The 9,275-nt window shown below is 34.8% G+C and overlaps 2 long non-coding RNA genes across 2 annotated transcripts; both read right to left on the reverse strand.

Moving 5' to 3' along the window:
• Positions 1-3,686: 3,686 nt before the first annotated feature.
• On the reverse strand, positions 3,687-4,163 carry LOC107658370 (uncharacterized). The gene is made up of 3 exons (XR_001630781.1): positions 4,102-4,163; positions 3,991-4,023; positions 3,687-3,797 (listed from the first exon to the last, which is right to left on the reverse strand). It is a non-coding gene; the product is annotated as an uncharacterized LOC107658370 (long non-coding RNA).
• A 3,084-nt stretch (positions 4,164-7,247) lies between these two features.
• LOC107658371 (uncharacterized) lies at positions 7,248-7,703 on the reverse strand. Its single transcript, XR_001630782.1, has 3 exons — positions 7,663-7,703; positions 7,552-7,584; positions 7,248-7,358 (listed from the first exon to the last, which is right to left on the reverse strand). It is a non-coding gene; the product is annotated as an uncharacterized LOC107658371 (long non-coding RNA).
• Between the last annotated feature and the right edge of the window lie 1,572 nt (positions 7,704-9,275).

Here is a 9,275-nt window from a genome sequence, read left to right on the forward strand (position 1 = left end):
GGTTCAGTTAACTGTTCAATAGCTTGTGCCTACACAAAATTGACTTTCACTAATACACACAGAGATATTTTATATATATATATATATATATATATATATTTATAGTTACAACAGCTATAATATTTGCAAAAAGACAGTGACCCTATGGGGAATACAAATCAAAATGGCCTACTCATACAGCAAGACTAGAAATCAAAAATGGCAGCATACATAAAGACTACATAAAAAAATGGCCACATCATAGAACAAGACTACAAACAAGATGGCTGCCTAATAAAAAATGGCCGCTTCATACAGCAAGACTACAAATCAAAATGGATGCATACAAAAAAAGACTACAAACAAGATGGCTGCCTAATACAAAATGGCCGCCTCATACAGCAAGACTACAAATCAAAATGGACGCATACAAAAAAAGACTACAAACAAGATGGCTGCCTAATACAAAATGGCCGCCTCATACAGCAAGACTACAAATCAAAATGGACGCATACAAAAAAAGACTACAAACAAGATGGCTGCCTAATACAAAATGGCCGCCTCATACAGCAAGACTACAAATCAAAATGGACGCATACAAAAAAAGACTACAAACAAGATGGCTGCCTAATACAAAATGGCCGCCTCATACAGCAAGACTACAAATCAAAATGGACGCATACAAAAAAAGACTACAAACAAGATGGCTGCCTAATACAAAATGGCCACTTCATACAAGACTACAACTCAAAATGGATGCATACAAAAAAAGACTACAAACAAGATGGCTGCCTAATACAAAACAATGACAACAGAAGTATACACAATGCTGTAACGATACGATCAGAGTTGTAAATTACATGAGATGTAGATTGATTATAGATTACTCGGATAGAAACAAATGCAAATATAGAAGAAATTACAAAGTATTTGGAAACAATCAAAGATATATAGCATTCGAATGTCACCAGACCAAATGATGTTGGTTATAAAAGCATTATCTATCGATGTTGTAGACAACCATTAATCGCACACAGCAGATTAACAATCAGTGTTCTCTCTCTCAGTTGTGTTTGTAAAGCTTCGTGAACTGATGTGAAATTTTCAATCATTTGTGTTTGCAAGTCACGCAGACGAATCTCTATTGCTTGATGTAAATTACCTTGAAGCTTATGAAACCTGGCATCCATGCGATTATTAAAGGCAGTTTGTCTGTTATGCAGTTCACCGAATAGAGAATCTTGCCTATCAAACAGCTCGTGGAGCAAAGAGACGATTCTTTCATCTACACTATTGTTCTGCTCTGGCTGTGATTCAATGTCCTCCTCGGACGCATCGTCACCAGCTGATGGTGTATGCAGACCCCTCTGCGACGAATTGCCACTGTGATCACTTCTCCAACTGGCTCTTTCCCAGTCATTTATTTGTGTATCGGTCCAGTTAGCAAAAAGACTACAAACAAGATGGCTGCATAATACAAAATGTCTGCTTCATACAGCAAGACTACAAATCAAAATGGATGCATACAAAAAAAGACTACAAACAAGATGGCTGCCTAATACAAAATGGCCACTTCATACAAGACTACAACTCAAAATGGATGCATACAAAAAAAGACTACAAACAAGATGGCTGCCTAATACAAAACAATGACAACAGAAGTATTCACAATGCTGTAACGATACAATCAGAGTTGTAAATTACATCAGATGTAGATTGATTATAGATTACTCGGATAGAAACAAATGCAAATATAGAAGAAATTACAAAGTATTTGGAAACAATCAAAGATATATAGCATTCGAATGTCACCAGACCAAATGATGTTGGTTATAAAAGCATTATCTATCGATGTTGTAGACAACCATTAATCGCACACAGCAGATTAACAATCAGTGTTCTCTCTCTCAGTTGTGTTTGTAAAGCTTCGCGAACTGATGTGAAAGTTTCAATCATTTGTGTTTGCAAGTCACGCAGACGAATCTCTATTGCTTGATGTAAATGACCTTGAAGCTCATGAAACCTGACATTCATGCGGTTATTAAAGTCAGTAAAGAAATCCGTTTGTCTGTTAAGCAGTTCGCCGAATAGAGAATCTTGCCTGTCAACCAGCTCATGGAGCAAAGAGTCAATTCTCTTGTCTACACTATTGTTCTGCTCTGGCTGTGATTCAGTTTCCTCCTCGGACGCATCGTCACCAGCTGATGGTGTATGCAGACCCCTCTGCGACGAATTGCCACTGTGATCACTTCTCCAACTGGCTCTTTCCCAGTCATTTATTTGTGTATCGGTCCAGTTAGCAGCATATTCCGCAATGCGGGACGATCTGTCTGAAAAGAATAGTAATTTAAATAATTAGTATATGAAAATCACGACAAATCTATTCATTTTTTAAATAACTGTTTGAATATAATATTATCTATCACTGCTTTAAAGATTTTCTTGGTTAAATAATAAAAGTATGAAAAATTATAATCTAAAAATAAATATGAAAAGCATACCTTGAATTATCTCAGGTTCGGTATCATCGTTTCGGTCAGGCTCTGATGATCTATCTGAATAGAATAAACAGGGGTTAAACATTGTCAAGACTTTAAAAACCACATGACTATTAAACATTGTCAAGACTTTAAAAACTACATGAATATGAAATAATTAGTAAATCTAAATTGGAATCTAGAAAATAGTAAAGGGGAAATTAGCTAATGAGATTATTGCTAGATAAATCAGAACAAAAATTGCAATAGCAAGACTGAGCCAAAAGATGGCGACAAAGTAGCTTTACCAAAATAGATCGGTCAAAATAGAGCAGTCTTATTAAAAATAAATATAAATAAATAAATAAATAAATAAAAAATGTAATAAACATATCAAGACTGCGCGACAAGATGGCAAAAAAGTTGCTTTACCAGCTAAAGCATATGTATTAAAAAATAATATAAAGTTATCCAGTTAGCTTATGTTAAATAAAAATAACTATCTATTGAAGAAAAAACAATATTAAAAATGTACTGTTGTTTCTGTTGTTTGTTGGTGCCGGAATGACCTGGGCGATCGCTCTTTTTTTTCTCAAGGGGCTGTGTGCTGGATGTGCTGGATTGTTAGTGGTGCTGGGACCCGCCTGTTCATCGGATTCATGTGTGACATCAATAAAATTTGGTTGCGTTATTAACTGGAGCAGGTCTAGAAAATTTTAGACAATCATTTTCTGCTGTAATTATTTGAAGCAGTGGAACAGTATTTAGCTATAGCTTAGCAACCAAAAACACACGCCTCTCCACGAGGACACCCCACGCTCAAAATGAGATAAGAAAAAAAAGAGAAGTTTTACTTTTTAAAAGTATAAAACGTTTACTTTACCATTTTGGGAACCCTTTTCATAGATCAGCTGCATATCCGCTAGAAATAAAAACAAGATCATTTGTCTGATGTAGATATTTAAAAATTATCAACGGATACATAGCATTACTAAGAATGCATATTACATCTATCACGTGGCTCTGCGTTAACGCCGCCGCCCTGCATACAAACCCTAAGAAAAGTTTAGTTTTTCAAATGATAAAAACGATTACTTTACCGTCTTGTTCATCAGCCAGCTGCGCGGTCACTACAAATAATAATAATAAAAAGCATTTTCAGCTGTAATTATTTGAAACAGTGGAACAGTATTTAGCTGTAGCTTAGCAACCAAAAACATGCACCTCTCCACGTGGATGACCCACGCACACAAACAAAGCCAAGAGAAGTTTAATTTTAAAGTATAAGATGAATATTTGTACCATTTTGTGAAACTTCCCCGTCAATCAGCTGTACATCCGCTAGAAATAAAGACAAGATCATTTGTCTGATGTAGATATTTAAAACGATCAATGGATGCATAGCATTACTAAGCAAACATACTACAGCCAACAAGTAGCTCAGCGTTAACGCCTGGACTATCCGTGCAAGACAAAGGAAGAACGAATCCCAACAAAAAGTTTAATTTTTTAATTATAAAAACAATTATTTTACCGTCTTGTACATCAAGCAGCTGGGCAGTCACTACTAAATAAAAACAAATAAAATCATTTTCTGCTGTAAAATAATCTGCGTATAAACATAAGATAAGAGATAGAGACTTACACTTATCAATTTGGCTAAAAGCATTTCTTTCCGTGCTACCTACAAGATATTAAAAAACTAGTAGTTTAAAACTATTGAAATACTTTATATCAATTGAGAGCGGTTGAAAAACGACTCATCACCTATTTACTCAGACTTTAAAAACAGAGTAGTGCTGTTGTCAAAAAGACAGTGACCCTATGGGGAATACAAATCAAAATGGCCTACTCATACAGCAAGACTAGAAATCAAAAATGGCAGCATACATAAAGACTACATAAAAAAATGGCCACATCATAGAACAAGACTACAAACAAGATGGCTGCCTAATAAAAAATGGCCGCTTCATACAGCAAGACTACAAATCAAAATGGATGCATACAAAAAAAGACTACAAACAAGATGGCGGCCTAATACAAAATGGCCGCTTCATACAGCAAGACTACAAATCAAAATGGATGCATACAAAAAAAGACTACAAACAAGATGGCGGCCTAATACAAAATGGCCGCTTCATACAGCAAGACTACAAATCAAAATGGATGCATACAAAAAAGTCTACAAACAAGATGGCTGCCTAATACAAAATGGTCGCTTCATACAACAAGACTACAAATCAAAATGCATGCATATAAAAAAACTACAAACAAAATGTCTTCATGACAACAGAAGTATTCACAATGCTGTAACGATACAATCAGAGTTGTAAATTACATCAGATATAGAATGATTACAGAATATTTGGAATACAAACACATGCATATATAGAAGAAATTACAAAAATAAAAAAGCATTCAAAAGCGTAAAAGCACACAGGTGTAACTTACATCTGATATAGAATGATTACAGAATATTTGGAATACAAACACATGCATATATAGAAGAAATTACAAAAATAAAAAAGCATTCAAAAGCGTAAAAGCACACAGGTGTAACTTACATCTGATATAGAATGATTACAGAATATTTGGAATACAAACTCGTGCAAATATAGTAGAAATGACAAAGTATTTGGAAACAATCAAAGATATATAGCATTCGTGTCATCAGACCAAAAATGATATTGGTTATAAAAGCATTATCTATCGATGTTGTAGACAACCATTAATCGCACACAGCAGATTAACAATCAGTGTTCTCTCTCTCAGTTGTGTTTGTAAAGCTTCGTGAACTGATGTGAAATTTTCAATCATTTGTGTTTGCAAGTCACGCAGACGAATCTCTATTGCTTGCTGTAAATTACCTTGAAGCTCATGAAACCTGGCATCCATGCGGTTATTAAAGTCAGTAAAGAAATCCGTCTGCCTGTTAAGCAGTTCGCTGAATAGAGAATCCTGCCTGTCAACCAACTTGTGGAGCAAAGAGACAATTCTTTCATCTACACTATTGCTCTGCTCTGGCTGTGATTCAGTTTCCTCCTCGGACGCATCGTCACCAGCTGATGGTGTATGCAGACCCCTCTGCGACGAATTGCCACTGTGATCACTTCTCCAACTGGCTCTTTCCCAGTCATTTATTTGTGTATCGGTCCAGTTAGCAGCATATTCCGCAATGCGGGACGATCTGTCTGAAAAGAATAGTAATTTAAATAATTAGTATATGAAAATCACAACAAATCTATTCATTTTTAAAATAACTGTTTGAATATAATATTATCTATCACTGCTTTAAAGATTTTCTTTGTTAAATAATAAAAGTATGAAAAATTATAATCTAAAAATAAATATGAAAAGCATACCTTGAATTATCTCAGGTTCGGTATCATCGTTTCGGTCAGGCTCTGATGATCTATCTGAATAGAATAAACAGGGGTTAAACATTGTCAAGACTTTAAAAACCACATGACTATTAAACATTGTCAAGACTTTAAAAACTACATGAATATGAAATAATTAGTAAATCTAAATTGGAATCTAGAAAATAGTAAAGGGGAAATTAGCTAATGAGATTATTGCTAGATAAATCAGAACAAATAATTTTAAAAAATAAAAATAAAATTGCAATGGCAAGACAAAGTAACTTAAGGATAAGTTTGTGTACTAAGCATGTGTCCTAAATAAAAACATAAAGTGATCTAATTAGTTTATGTAAAAATTAAATATATCAATAACGAAATTGAGAAATAAATGAAAAAAATAGTTAAAAACGTATTATTAAGTTTATTATAACCATTTTGAAGATCTATATACCAACAAAAATTGCAATAGCAAGACTGAGCCAAAAGATGGCGACAAAGTAGCTTTACCAAAATAGATCGGTCAAAATAGAGCAGTATTTTTAAAAATAAATATAAATAAATAAATAAATAAATAAAAAATGTAATAAACATATCAAGACTGCGCGACAAGATGGCAAAAAAGTTGCTTTACCAGCTAAAGCATATGTATTAAAAAATAATATAAAGTTATCCAGTTAGCTTATGTTAAATAAAAATAACTATCTATTGAAGAAAAAACAATATTAAAAATGTACTGTTGTTTGAATCTTCTCTTGGTGCCGGAATGACCTGGGCGATCGCTCTTTTTTTTCTCAAGGGGCTGTGTGCTGGATTTCGGGTATTGTTAGTGGTGCTGGGACCCGCCTGTTCATCGGATTCATGTGTGACATCAATAAAATTTGGTTGCGTTATTAACTGGAGCAGGTCTAGAAAATTTTAGACAATCATTTTCTGCTGTAATTATTTGAAGCAGTGGAACAGTATTTAGCTATAGCTTAGCAACCAAAAACACACGCCTCTCCACGAGGACACCCCACGCTCAAAATGAGATAAGAAAAAAAAGAGAAGTTTTACTTTTTAAAAGTATAAAACGTTTACTTTACCATTTTGGGAACCCTTTTCATAGATCAGCTGCATATCCGCTAGAAATAAAAACAAGATCATTTGTCTGATGTAGATATTTAAAAATTATCAACGGATACATAGCATTACTAAGAATGCATATTACATCTATCACGTGGCTCTGCGTTAACGCCGCCGCCCTGCATACAAACCCTAAGAAAAGTTTAGTTTTTCAAATGATAAAAACGATTACTTTACCGTCTTGTTCATCAGCCAGCTGCGCGGTCACTACAAATAATAATAATAAAAAGCATTTTCAGCTGTAATTATTTGAAACAGTGGAACAGTATTTAGCTGTAGCTTAGCAACCAAAAACATGCACCTCTCCACGTGGATGACCCACGCACACAAACAAAGCCAAGAGAAGTTTAATTTTAAAGTATAAGATGAATATTTGTACCATTTTGTGAAACTTCCCCGTCAATCAGCTGTACATCCGCTAGAAATAAAGACAAGATCATTTGTCTGATGTAGATATTTAAAACGATCAATGGATGCATAGCATTACTAAGCAAACATACTACAGCCAACAAGTAGCTCAGCGTTAACGCCTGGACTATCCGTGCAAGACAAAGGAAGAACGAATCCCAACAAAAAGTTTAATTTTTTAATTATAAAAACAATTATTTTACCGTCTTGTACATCAAGCAGCTGGGCAGTCACTACTAAATAAAAACAAATAAAATCATTTTCTGCTGTAAAATAATCTGCGTATAAACATAAGATAAGAGATAGAGACTTACACTTATCAATTTGGCTAAAAGCATTTCTTTCCGTGCTACCTACAAGATATTAAAAAACTAGTAGTTTAAAACTATTGAAATACTTTATATCAATTGAGAGCGGTTGAAAAACGACTCATCACCTATTTACTCAGACTTTAAAAACAGAGTAGTGCTGTTGTATATATTTCCACTCACCATGGCGGTCCATATTGATTGCAGGAACAAAAGAATGAGTCTTCAAAGCCACGAACAGGAAATTATATAAACAAAGATTTTACACATTTTAAAACCCAGGTGGGTAGTAGAAGTTTTATCACACCATGGAGACCCCGCCTTAAGGTATAGCCATAAATATCTCTGATAAATATTGACTTGATAAATGTTTAGATTTTAAGGATAAAAATAACGTATTAAAGGTAACGAGAATAATGAATATTTGTTTTAATATTGAATGCTTCAAGTATATTATTCGATATTAAAATTGGCAATTCTCACGAAGGTTGTAATTTTATAAATAACCACCAGAGGGCATCCAAGCTCTATGGTATATCTCCTCACACTGCGGATGTGAAAACACGGCCCATCCTGATTTGTAACACCAACAGTGATACTTAATCGCATATAAAAGTCTCAAAATTTGTTATCGTTTTAACTAACGACAGAGAAACTATCAGAGAAATATAGATCCATGACTAATGAGAAATATTTGCTCTTGTCTCTGTACCATATGTGAAAACACGTTAATGTGTTTTTCGTGGCCTTTTGAACTCTGTACCATATGTGAAAATAGTTTAGGAATGCCCTCATTACAACCGTGACAGAAGACAATATTTTTTCATCGAAAAGACCTGTCTCTCAGATAAACATCTAAAAAATAGAGGGGGTAACTTTTTGTCTTTCAAGCAGATCCGTTTTCAGTGTCGCACCCCTCCCCTTTCAAAAGTCGCAGCGGGCCGAAATGACAGGAGCAGTGGGACGCGACACACACACACACACACAAACACACACACACACACACACAGCCATGATCACACAGGCGGAGGGGGAGTGAGATGGTGAGGGGGAAAGAGACGATCTCAAAGAAAGATTTCTTCTTTCATTTTAAACCACACAATTTCAGTATTCATTTCATTTTAAGAATCGCGATGCTTGCACGAGGAAGACTTTCTCTCCCTGAAAAATGTAAAGCAATTTATATTTTTTATTGATTTATTTTCAATTCATTCATATGCTGAGAAACTTTTTATTCAGTATTATATTGTAGGAGTACACACACACACACATATTGTGATACGATGTCGCAATCTGTTAGAATTGTTTATTCTGTTTATTGTTCATCAACACGTCCTTGTTTTTCTCCCATAGAGAGAGAGCGAGAGAGAGAGAGAGAGCGCGAGCATGACACACAGCAACCTGATACCACGGACATGTCCGCACACGTGAGTCCGGATGTGCGAATGGACCATAATATCTTGAAAAACAATACTTAATTTATCACCTGTCATCCTCGGTCACTTACAAAAACATCATTTGTCATCCGGTTTGACGGCCGGATTTCACGCACGCCGGTTTTCGCATATGGAAATTATTATGATGTCAAAGGTCGCATATGGATATAATTATGGGTCAAA

This window comes from Sinocyclocheilus anshuiensis, unplaced genomic scaffold (assembly GCF_001515605.1).
Source record: "Sinocyclocheilus anshuiensis isolate Anshui unplaced genomic scaffold, SAMN03320099.WGS_v1.1 scaffold791, whole genome shotgun sequence".
Taxonomy (NCBI): domain Eukaryota; kingdom Metazoa; phylum Chordata; class Actinopteri; order Cypriniformes; family Cyprinidae; genus Sinocyclocheilus; species Sinocyclocheilus anshuiensis.